General features: G+C 41.5%; 1 pseudogene; it reads left to right on the top strand.

Moving 5' to 3' along the window:
- The first annotated feature begins 3,610 nt into the window (after positions 1-3,610).
- Positions 3,611-13,536, top strand: part of LOC101542190 (rho GTPase-activating protein 19-like) — a 61,227-nt pseudogene continuing 51,301 nt past the window's right edge.

Here is a 13,536-nt window from a genome sequence, read left to right as displayed (position 1 = left end):
ACATCTGCACAGCAAAAGAAAATCAAGCCGTATAAAAAGACACCGCACTGAATAGGAGTAAATATTTGCAACAGTACACCAGATAAAGGGCCAATGTCCAAGAACTAGAAAGTATCTACAAGGTTCAACAACAAAAACATCCAACAACCCCATATCAAAATGGGGGAAGGAGATGCACTGTTAGCAGAAGTCACCACTATCCAATTCTTAGATGTGCAAGGCAGTGCAGATGACCAATGAGTAGTCAATTCCAATATCCTGACTTTTTTTCTTCCTCCATTTCTCCTTTACTTTCCTACTTTCACAATTTTTGTGCTTCTTCTGGCACAGCTTAGTTGAAAAGACTACTTGGGTGACTACTTGAGTTGGACTGCCCAGGGCCCCTGCTCATTAATGACCATCCCAGAGAGTGTCTTTGCTTAAAGCGGTGTGGTGCTTCCAAACGAAACCTATCCTAGTGTTTTTACCATCTCCTGATCAGCCAAGGAACCAAGCAAAGTGATCAATGTACATATTGAAAGGAGCGAATCAGAATCCAATACTGTAGTTGCAACATGGGTACAGATACAATGGAAAGAGCAGAGGGTGAATGAAGGGAAAGGATAGTTACGATATTCAGACACTGCAGCTTGCCCATTCCATTTCAAATCCTTTCCGTCCTGTGTCAGCTCCATCCTTAAAGCTGGTAATGTTCAACATGGGTTCACCTTTCTTTTTTTTAATTTTTTATTAGAGAATCACTGTGATGTACAGTTACAAACTTATGAACTTTTGTGTTTGCATTTTACTCACATAGTGATCGTTTACTTTCTTGGATGACAATGCACCCTCCAGTTAAACCATTAAGGTTGGGTAGAAGGATGACCTCTTCAGTCTGGCCCCACAATGAAATTCTTATTTACTTTACCCAAGTTGCCAGGGGCAAACTAAAATCACCCCATTGCCTTCTTCCAAGTTCTTTACTCCAATGAAAGAGTTGAGTATTTCTGAAAGATTATTGAACTTCCTGAGACAATATGTCCCTCCTGGGACAATTATTCAAACGTAATATTGCTGGGTCTTCAATAATATGAATCCCAACACTAATAAATAGTTACGGCCCTCATTACTGACCAGGTAAATGAGTCAAGGTTGGATGCAAGTATATCACTATGTGTGTGTGCAAAGATCCTTGTCTAATGTATCGACTCTCCTACCAGTGACTGCTGGGACCCAGGATGGGGGAAGTGAGCACTGTTTTAACATTGGATGCAGAGAGGAGGGGTGCTTGTTTTCAGCTGTATTTGTTCTTTTTTTCTATTCTTACTATTCTAATGGTTCCTTCCCCATCATTAGAAAAATTAGTGACATTTGATTTTATTACTTTCATCTCTCTGGGGAGGAAATGACATTTCAGCAGCCCTTATCCATAATGTTTGTGATTCACAGTTCTGTATTTTTTCTTTTGAAAAGCAAATGCAGTAGAGTGAGATGGGACTAGCGTTTACCATTATGAAAACTTTGATAGGAGGAGACAATTCCTGTTGATTAGGACATTCCTGGGGTAGTAATGCCATGTTAAAAGTTCCTGAGCACTCATGGATAGGGAGAATCAATATTGTCAAAATGACAATACTCCCCAAAGCATTATACAGATTCAATGCGATCCCTATAAGGATACCCATGACATTCTTCAAAGAAATGGATCAAGCAATCCTAAAATTCATATGGAACAACAAACGCCCACGGATAGCTAAAACAATTCTTGGGAAAAAGACGATGGGAGGCATCACGCTCCCCAACCTCAAACTTTACTACAAAGCAGTAGCAATTAAAACAGCATGGTACTGGAACAAAGGCAGAGCCGTAGACCAATGGAACAGGGTGGAATATCCCTACACACAACCCCAAATGTATGATCATCTAATCTTTGATAAGGGAGCAAGAGATGTGAAGTGGAACAAGGAAAGTCTCTTCAACAAATGGTGCTGGAACAACTGGACAACCACATGCAAAAAATGGGCTTAGACCTTGACCTGACACCATGCACAAAAGTCAGATCAAAATGGATTAAAGACCTCAACATTCGACCACAAACCATAAGGTACATTGAAGACAAGGTCGGCAAAACCCTCCACGATATTGAAGATAAAGGTATCTTCAAAGGTGACACAGAACTAAGCAATCTAGTAAAAACAGAGATCAACAAATGGGACTACATTAAACTAAAAAGCTTCTGCACCGCAAAAGATACAGTGACCAGAATCCAAAGACTATCCACAGAATGGGAAAGGATATTTACACAATACCCATCAGATAAGGGGTTGATATCAATGGTATATAAAGCACTGGTTGAACTCTACAAGAAGAAAACATCCAACCCCATCAAAAAATGGGGCGAAGAAATGAAAAGAAACTTTACCAAGGAAGAAATACGAATGGCCAAAAGGCACATGAAAAAGTGCTCTACATCACTAATCATCAGAGAGATGCAGATCAAAACAACCACGAGATACCACCTCACACCACAGAGACTAGCACACATCCAAAAGAACAAAAGCAACCGCTGTTGGAGAGGATGTGGGGAGAAAGGGACCCTTCTACACTGCTGGTGGGAATGCCGACTGGTTCAGCCCTTCTGGAAAACAATATGGACGATTCTCAAAAAATTAGAGGTTGAGCTCCCATTTGACCCAGCAATACCACTGCTGGGAATATATCCCAGAGAGGCAAAAAAGTATAATCGAAACAACATCTGCACATGTATGTTCATCGCAGCACTGTTTACAATAGCCAGAATCTGGAAAAAACCCGAATGCCCTAGAACGGATGACTGGTTGAAGAAACTTTGGTACATCTATACAATGGAATACTATGCAGCTGTCAGAAAAAAAGAGGTCATGAATTTTGTATTTAAGTGGATCGGCATGAAAAGTTTCATGCTGAGTGAAATGAGTCAGAAAGAGAGAGACAGACATAGAAAGATTGCACTCATCTAGGGTATATAGAATAACAGAGTGGGAGACTAACACCCAAGAATTGTAGAAATAAGTACTAGGAGGTTGACTCCATGGCTTCGAGGCTAGCCTCACATTCTGGGGAAAGGGCAACTCAGAGAAGCGATCACCAACTATAATGTAGTCGAAGGCCATGTGGGGGAAGGGAGTTGCGGGCTGAATGAGGGCTAGAGACTGAGCACAGTGGCCACTCAACACCTTTATTGCAAATCACAACAGCTAATTAGAGAGAGAGAACAGAAGGGAATGCCCTGCCACAGTGTCAGGGTGGGGTGGGGGGAGATGGGATTGGGGAGGGTGGGAGGGATGCTGGGTTTACTGGTGGTGGAGAATGGGCACTGGTGAAGGGATGGGTTCCCGAACTTTGTATGAGGGAAGCATAAGCACAAAAGTGTATAAATCTGTTAATGTGCCCTCACGGTGATTCACTAATTAAAAATAAATAAATTAATTAAATTTAAAAAAAAAGTTCCTGAGCACTGAGTCAGGAATAAGCATTGAGCACCACCGGGTGTGGCCACAAAACTAAACAAGGAAGCTTAAAGGTGTTTAGAGAAAATTTGCATTACATAAACTATTCGGTGGGGCAGTGGTGTCAAAAGTTTCTGTCTGTGATGGAGACTGAGGCTCAGGGTAAAGGTGGGGTGTCAGCCCGAAAATCCTGTCATAGTAATTTCATCTGCAGTTTCATCATCTGCAATGACTCTTTCCTTCACAGTCAACTTATTATCTTCACTCCTGACTTTTTGTGGAAAAACTCTGACATGAAAAATTGGAAGTATTCACACCATTGGTGCCAAAATATCTCAAGACTCATTGATTTACCTGGAACTGAGTTGACTCAGTGGATGGGACAAGAGGATCACAAGTTGCCTGGTAGTGGGGTGGGGGTGGGGGCAGCCCAGCCTCAGGATTCATTCGGTCTCTGATTCTCTCAAACAAAAAGGTGTGGTATTTGGATTCCCAATGATAGAAAAGGCACTCCCCAGATATACCAGCTGATTTAATATCTACACAAAAACTTGAGAGTAGTTTATTTAGAGACCCAGGGCAGTGTATAACAATAGATTTTAAGGCATGCTCTCAATAATGAAATTCACATTGACTTGGAGTTAGAGGAGTTTCATACAAATGATGTTGTCACCTGCTGAAGATGATTCTAGGAGAGTTACATGAGCCCTTGCTGACACAGAAAAATTTCCATACACACCTCAAAATTGTTAAGCTGATGCAACTTGATGATAAAGGGAACAAGACCAATGTGCCAGAGGAGGAGCAAATTGAGGCTTTTCAGTGGCTCTTCCTTATTCTCCCTCCACCCAATGGCATCTTGGTAAAGTTATTGCTTGATTTCCTCTACCATAAGAAGCCTCTGGGTGCCCAAAGTGGTTAGTAGCCCTTCAGGATCATAGTCTTTAAGGAGCAGAGGAGCCGTTTCGTGTGCAGCTACTCCGGATCTCGTCTGGGCGGAGAGCGTGCTGGTAACACCCCATCCCAAGATCTCCTGCGCACCACGTCACTGCAAACTTGTACTTCTGGGTAGTAGTGGGTTCTAGAAGATGGCAGTAGTCACGTGGGTGTTGCCACTGCCACTGCTGCCACCCCCGCCGAAAGAAATGGTCAAGAGAGAAAAAACTTTCCCTTCCCGGGGTGGCATGGGGTTGTAGCTCAGTTCACAGTCTAGATGCATTTCTATAAGAAGCCGCTGGGTGCCCAAAGTGATTAGTAGCCCTCCAGGATCATAGTCTTTAAGGAGCAGAGGAGCTGTTTCATGTGCCTGATCTCCTCTTTCAGATGGTAAACAAGATAACAATAAGATATCTATTTATAAATCTTGTTCTTATGTTTGCCAAAGAACCCCCACAGCAAATGACCTTGAAGAGAATATCACAACATTAAACAACACAATGGCATGGATTTTATGATTAAACTGCTCCCAGAAGTACCCTGGGGGAGATGGGTGAGACCCCTCCCCATGCCAAGAGACCCAGACCCAACCGCCGAAAACCTCCAGAACTCAACTACCACCGTTCTCACTCACAGTCACTCTCCACACGCTCGGGCTGAGCGTCACCCACAAGTGAATGTATTCCTTGACTGTGCAGCTGCACAATTCATGCCTCACACTACCCATACTCCAAGAGTACCGCACCACATTTGATGGGGTTTAACATAGGAGACAACCAATCTTAGAGGGAAATCATTTTTACAGATACATATATATATGTATACATATATATAAAAGCACACAAGGCTCAACCTTTAACAACATGTCAGTAATTTCTTATAGAAGGGCTTAATGGCCTCTGGGTGAAATACAACAATCTTCACACTGTTTCCTCTAAGGGAAGTGTTTTGGAGCATTTTCTGCAGTTTTTCATAACAAATAATACAAAATCAATTATTTCCGTTCTGTTTTGGGACAGGGGTTGGGGTTTGGATAGAAACATCTGAAATATGGTGGTGGGAAGGTGTAATGGTGGGGGGATTGGTGTTCGAATATTAAATGTAATCAAATATTGTGAAATCACTGTATCACTGTCATCCCATTGCTCATCAATTTGCTTGAGCGGGCACCAGTTACGTCTCCATTGTGAGACTTGTTACTGTCACTGGCATATCGAGTACACCACGGGGCGCTTGCCAGGCTCTGCTGTGCAGGCGAGATACTCTCGGTAGCTTGCCGGGCTCTGGAGAGGGGCAAGGCAAACGCCCTACCCGCTGTGCTATCGCTCCTGCTATTGTGAAATACTTTATTAAATAAATAAATAAACTACTCCCAGAAGATTTTTACTTACTTTCAGGAATGTGCCAGATTATACTATTTGAGAACTCAAGCATCAAAAGATAATCTTGATTTGAGAGTTTCATAACCTTGCAGCTGGCAAAGTCTCAGAAACAGAACCAGCTAGATTTCTATTCCAATGAGGAGACACATCATCATACAGAAGAAACACTGCAAGAGCTGTTCAAGCATGTTTACAACATGACTAGTTCAGCAAAGAAGCAGCTTATCAGACAGTTTCATAAACAGCCTGCAATGCAAACCCCAGATGGGAAGCATCTTCTCACTGGTTACAGAATATGGTCTAATAAAGTTCCTTCAATGGTCTAGGAAGGTCCTGGAAAATCTAATGATGTCAGACAGGAAACCCAAATACCTTACTCTGGAATCTAAGGATCTTAGACAATTAAAGCAATTCAGGAAAGAAAATATGAACCATGGGGGTTTTATTTCTTTCTGGGTCACACCCGACATTACTCAGAAGGTACTCCTGGATCTGCACTCAGGAATTACTCCTGGTGGTGCTCGGAGGACCATATGGGATCATGGGAATCGAACCCTGGTTGGCCATGTGCAAGGCAAACACCTTACCCTCTGTACTATTGCTCCAGCCCCAAGTATGTTATTTTAGATACTCACCTGTCATGATGACACCAATACTGAAATGGTCTGAAGGCAGTGGTAACAATCACCAGCCTGAGCACAGAGAGCAGCCCTTTGCCCCAGTGTCGCCCCAGGGAGCTGTGCTGCCCTAGAGAGTTGGCCCAGGGAGCCTGGCTGTCAGGTTGTTGTTCCCACAGTTGTTCCCACAGTTCTGAGCCCGAGTTCTGCAACCTCTGACTCTGGAGTGAACAGCTCCTCCATAGAGATGGAGAGAGGAGGAGAACCTGACAGCCAAGTGCCCACCCACCCATTCAGGGAGATGAGTGTGTATTGCAGCTGAGAACACAGCGGACCCCACAAAGTCACTCTTTTCCCAGAGGCGGTGGGCAGCGAGCAGAGTGTTCCAAGAGACAGATCAGGCAGGGCCCCTGCGATGTGATTATGGCTGCTCTAAGGTGGCTGTGGATCCGCAGTCAGAGCAGAGCAGAGCAGAGCTCCGGTTCAGCTTCCTCCCGGGCCCCATTCTGGGTCCGGTTTAAAATCCTGTTCTCTGCGGGAGGGCGCTTATCTTGCACAGAGCCAAGCCGAACCCCGTCCTTGGCATCCCTTATAGTCCTCTGAGCACCACCAGGAGAAAGCCCTGAACATCCCTGCCTTCCTCTACCTGCAAGACTTTGTACTAAAGACAGGGCTCCGGTCCAAACCTGAATTATTAGCATATACAGTATTGCCCTAGCTTTGGGGGAAGATTCTGAACCCTTAAGATGTATCTTCTCTTTATGTCAGGGCTAATGGACCTTGTTTCAAATGTTCTATAGAAAAGCTGGCTTTCTGAGGCAGCTGATGCTGGCATCTTTCCTCTGGGTAGGGGGGTGAGGGTAGAGAGTGAAGAGGTGCAATGCATAATAGCCTGAATGCTTTTGTTGCTATGGAAACTGGAGTGTGCTAGGCTAAAGAGCCATCGCGCACTGCTGAGACGTGTTTGTTAGCAGCAGAACCTAGTGGGAAAAACATTCCCTTCCCCCAGAGTTCTTTTTTGAAAGCACGGTTCGCCAATATCATCCCTGCGCTTGCTTAAGGAGAAAAACAAGCTTTCGTAACAGCCCACCATTTTGTATTTTTATTTCGCTGTTTGTCAAATATATTATGAATGTAACTGCAAAGAAACAATGTATGCATTTTTTCTTTTATATTAATGTCATATTCTAATAGTAAATTTCTTTTGCTTCATTAAAAAATTGTATGAAAAATTGTATGAGAGACTGCAAGAATAAAAAGGACAAAGAACTCTCAAGACCATATTACATGTAATCCTAGGGTTGTAATTGGCATCTATTCACTAATAAATATCAACAGAAAAATACCATAAAAATAACCAATAGTACCTAGTACTTGTCCAGTTTTAAGTTTTGAAATATTTTAGAAGAGGAAAATAGCTAGTATGCTGTTTGGAAGACAGAACAATATGTGTATGCAGGGTAGGGTGGGGATTCGGATAAAATGAAAAATTATTTTAGGGATCAGATCTCAGTGCAGGGGTTAAGATGCTTGCCTTGCACGCACGCAGTGACCTGGGTTCAATCCCCAGCACCGCATATGGCTTCCAGAGCTCTGTCAGAAATGATTCCTGAGCACAAAGGCAGTCGTAAGCTCTAAGCACCACCAGATAAGCCCTTCCCCCCCAAGAAACAAATAAATTATCTTTAGTCATGAATTTGTTTATGATAGAACATATGAAAGGTTCATCTAAAAGTGTCCTTTTTGCATTTGTTTTTATGAACTTCAGTCTCTCTCACTATTATGCCAGGAAAGGATTTCTTTGTTGAAAATCTTCCCATATGCCTGTAAAACACTATTTTTTCTTTCCAACTTATGTGAGCTTAAAATTAATTTTAAAGCCCTTTGTTACCTGGCATTCTATCCTTAGGTGTAGCTATATTAGGACCAATGCTTACTTGTTATGTCTTTTAAATTTAAATTATGTTTTGCCATATTTTTGTAGCCTACAGTATATATTTACTATTTGTTTGTTTGGGGGCCACACCCAGCAGTGCTCAGAGCTTACTCCTGCCTCTGCACTCAACGTTCATTCCTGGCAGGCTCAGGGGACCATATATGTTGTTGGGGGATCAAGTCTGGGCCAGACACATGCAAGGCAAATGCCCTAACTTCTGTACTATCTCTTCCACCTCCTAAAGTGTATACTTAGTAATAATTTAAGATTAAGGTGGAAAGGATAGACTTCTTTCCCAGAAAAAATAGAGTATAAAAATCACACATAGATAATTATCTGAATCATTGTGGGAAACTCATGAATCCACTGAATCCCTTTTATTCATCTCAGATTATGAATCCCACAAAAATAATCACTCCACTGGAACACTCAGAACCAAAATATACCCAGCTTATTTCTTAGTACATAATGACTGCTAAACAAATATTGGCTAACTGAATTAATGAATTTTATCATTCTAAAATTTTAAAATATAAATATTCATTTTTGTTGTGCTGATTTGGTGAGGGAGCTCTGTATTCAGGGATCATTACTGGTGGTGATTAAGGAAACATATGCAGTGCCCAGGATTGGAATGCGGTTGGACACATGCAAAGTAAGCACCTTAACCCATGTGCTATCTTTCCAGCCCAATCCTTCTAAATTTTCTATTTCACTCTGTAATGGAACAATGTCTTGATTGTGGTGAATAAAATGATAAACCAAAAAATGGAAACACCTCCTCCAAATTAAGAGTATCAAGTGACAGTCCTTTCCATATCTGAAGAATGTTTTAACAGCTTTAGGAAAAAATAAACCATATTAGAGGAAACTCAGTAAACATTTAAAGTGGCTATTATCACATTTAATTTTCTAATGAGAGAAAATACACAGACACACAGAGTAGATTACTCAGTTATCTAATTAAAAATGGTATTTTTAATTTCACTTTGTTCCCTAAATGTTCTTGTATCATTGAAAAGACTATGTAAAAGGAACCACATAGAAAGGTTCTGGGAAACACTTAATTAGTTTCAAAATTTTCAATAGCTAAAGCTTTCCAGCTAGGTTTTCGTTTCTTTTACCCAGAGTTCTTCATACCCTTTGTTAAATTCTGGCAAAGAGGTAACTTAAGCAAGGCATGGGAAAAGGAATTTTAAAAGAATAAGTGATTTTGAACAATTCTGATTAAACTACGGGGTGAAACAGCAAGGAAGTTATGCTATGTAAAATTATTTTAAAAAAAAACTATTGTGTGCAGATTTTAATCTAAAAAACAGCAGAAGATTGCAATAACTTAATTAAAAAGGGAAAATTATGACAGTCAAGTGCATATATGTATTGCCTATAGAAGAAAACAATCTTTACCTTAACTGTCATCTCATTATAATGACCCAGACCCGAAGAATGTTTTGCTGCCTAACAGCATTTGCAGTCAGTCTCTAAAATGAGCATACTTAGGGTGATGGTAAATCATCATAATGATGACATTTTCTTGCAAACTCTGGGATTAGTGTCTTTTGGGTAATGTTAAGGAGCTCATCCATCCTAACTACTAAAGTCTGTTCAAATCCGTGGAGAGTGAGACAATGAAATCCTCAATAGCAATTTGTTACCTTTGTTACCTTCCTAACTTAAATTATGGCTGGATAAAAGGATCCTTTACTGTCAGAAATGTGATAGTCTTTGGGAGAAGAGAATAGTTTGAACAATAAAAGTTAGAATTTAGTTATTTTTTGGTGCTTTGGTATATAGAGATATGCTGAGAATGTCCAAATTTCACTTAGTCTGATTTCCTCGTCTGAAGGAGCACACACAAGGTGACATGGAGAAACACCAGGAAAGGGGAATTTACCTCTCTCTGCAAATTGTTCTGGAAATCTTTTTCTCTGAGCTGTATGTTCTCGAAGTACATCTTTTTTATTTTATTTTATTTTATTTGCTTTTTGGGTCATACCCAGCGATGCACAGGGGTTACTCCTGGATTTGCACTCAGGAATTACACCTGGCGGTGCTCAGGGGACCGTATGGGATGCTGGGAATCGAATCCGGGTCAGCTGCATGCAAGGCAAACACCCTACCCACTGTGCTATTGCTCCAGCCCCGAAGTTTATCTTTTTAAATTTAGAATAATAGAGCCTTTGAAGGTGTTCCATTGTAGGATATCATTGGTTTGTCCTTTCTCCCTTGCCACAAAGAGTTTAGGCATACCTGGTAATAATCTCTAAACATTTTTAGACAACATTGGTATGTCCTGTTCCCCTTGCCACTAAAAGCTTAAGTATATCGGTCACGCCCATCAAGGTGCTCCCAAGTCACTGCCATTCATTTGTCTATCTGTAACTACTTCTATGCTCCCTTCCCCAACCAGTTAATCAGCTTTACCCCTAATCAGACTCTGTTAATTTGTAAGGTCAGACCTTTCTAGGACAATGAACTTGTATTGTAAGTTAATATTGCCTTGCTCCTCTCCTTGTGTCTTTTGAATAGTTTACTTTAAAACAATGTCCTTTTTGTATGGACAAAGAAAGACAGTTGTTAATATGCTTTGGTAACGTGGGATTTAATCGGCTTCGAATATTATTCACTCCCGAGCATCTGCTTTCTCGACTTAAGCCTCAGCTGCCCTTACTTCCTAGCACCCCCAAAAGCAGCGTCCTGACGAGGGATGGGATGGACCCAGGGCAAGCGGTGAGTTATGTGCTACCCTGGCATCGAGATGGGCCTGGCCAAAGTGCCTACTGCTTAACCATAAGTTAAGAGCTTGGTCATGGACATGTCATGTCATGATCCAAAAGTAATGACGAGACTAAGGCCCTGCTAGGGATAGGAAAGACTAATCTGGCCTGAGCACTGTAGTCTGAGATCGAGGTGACCCCAGGAAAGCAATTCTATAAGGTTAATGCATCTTTTGCTATGTCCATACAAAATAATTAATATTATGAATGCTTATATGTTAGTTGGACAAAAAGAGGAGAAACACACCCATGGGATTCCGCTCTTGGGTGGGTGTCCTGCTGAAAGAGAATCTGTCCTAGAAGAAGCATCCCCTGAGGGAAAGAACTTTACCCCTATTGATTGTGCCACACCTATGTGTAAGCCCCAACCCCTCATGCTTGGGGATTTAACTAGGCTGAAAGAGTGGGCTGGGGGCCAGTCCCAATGCCAGATCTGGAATAGCCAGATCGAGATCCAGAGCGAGAAGGAGAATGAAGTAGTATGGGGGAGGAAGAAGCAGGAGGAGAATCAGAGGAGAATGGAGATGGGAATGGAATAAACTGCAACTGAGACCAACCAGCCTGGCTCTGTTTCTTCCTTCGCCTGCCTCATCATCGCCATCAACCTCCCCGGGGTGGGGGAAGTGACTGGAGACTACTGAACGCGGGCGGCGGGAGAGATAGAGCACCGCTGCCCTGTGCCCGGTGTGGTGCACCTCTCCTTCTTTTTGTGTGTTTACACATTCTATGCCTTCAATATACACCTGGGTTTTCCTTATCTTCACTTTTTTAGGGATTATATTGCTGGAAACGGTGATGACTCCTATGGCAAATATAGAGGACTTATCTTAACCTTATTGTCCTAATAAGAAATATCAAAAAGGGGGTTCATGACCAATGGGGAAGTGCTGCAACCTCTCAGGATATTTCGAAGTCTGGTTATATTTATTGATTTTTTAAAAATGGAAAGACAGGCACACAAAAGTTAAATTTTATCTTCTCCCTCAAATATTTTAAACACTAGACCACCTTGGAGTTAGAAAGAACTTTAGGAAACTTATCTTTAAATATATAATTCCATCCCAAAATGTGAAGTTCTGGAAATAAATTGAACCTCAAAATTTTCATTGTGACCTAAAATATACATTCTGCTATTTCTTTTTTTTTAGTTTTTAAAATTTTATTGAATCACCGTGAGATAGTTACAAGCTTTCATGTTTGGGTTACAATCTCACAATGATCAAACACCCATCCCTCCACCAGTGCACATTCCCCACCACCAATATCCCGGGTATACACCCCTTTCCCACCCTTCCCCTGCCTCCATGGCAGACAATATTCCCCATACTCTCTCTCTACTTTGGGGCATTATAGCTTGCAACACAGACACTGAGAGGTCATCATGTTTGGTCCATTATCTACTTTCAGCACACATCTCCCATTCCAACTGATTCTCCAGCCATCATTTTCTTAGTGATCCCTTCTCTATTTCATCTGCCTTCTCCCCTCCACTCATGAAGCAGTCTTCCAGCTATGGGGCAATCCCCCTGGCCCTTGTATCTACTGTCCTTGCGTGTCAGCCTCATGTGATGCTACCCCACACTTCACAAATGAGTGCATGTCTGTCCCTCTCTTTCTGACTCATTTCACTTAGCACAATACTCTCCATGTTTATCCATTTATAAGCAAATTTCATGACTTTTTTCTCCTAACAGCTGCATAGTATTCCATTGTGCAGATGTACCAAAGTTTCTTTAACCAGTCATATGTTTTAGGGCACTCGGGTTGTTTCCATATTTTGGCTATTGTGAACAGTGCTGCAATGTATATTCTGCTATTTCAACACAATAAAAGCCAGAACCCTGATTTCGTGGGTCCTGTTTGGATTCAGAAAACCAGCTCAAAGTTTGGGCCTCCAAAGTAAGTTAATTGACCAAAGTTTACCAATTTTTGTTTTCAAGGGCACAAGTCTTATTTAATTTACCACTTTATGAGTTATTCTGCTATTTAATTTTGTCTTAAGATATATCTTCCATGTATATGTTTCTACATTTATGTCTTTTAATCTTTTTGAGGTCACATCCCATGGTACTCAGGAATCATTCCTGGCAAGCCTCGGGGGATCATATGTAGTATAGGGTATTGAAAGAAGTTGGCTGCATTCAAGGCAAGTACTTCACCTAACTCTGGCACAATGTATGTCTTTTTCACTCGTTAGATGGAAGTATGTCTGACATTTATTAAATACTTGTAAATTATAAGCCATTTGCAGGTGTTGAATATAAAGAGAGTTCAGGATAGGATCTGGTACTATGGAGCTTATTTGTTAGGCCTATGTTGCATCTTAAAACTCCAGTGGAGTTCAGGGTTCTACTTTTTAATTTTTTTTTATTTTCTATTGAATCACCGGGCTCTCCAAGAGGGGCGGAGGAATCAAACACG

This window comes from Sorex araneus, chromosome X (genome assembly GCF_027595985.1).
Source record: "Sorex araneus isolate mSorAra2 chromosome X, mSorAra2.pri, whole genome shotgun sequence".
Classification (NCBI taxonomy): domain Eukaryota; kingdom Metazoa; phylum Chordata; class Mammalia; order Eulipotyphla; family Soricidae; genus Sorex; species Sorex araneus.
This window is presented reverse-complemented; position numbering and strand designations above follow the sequence as displayed.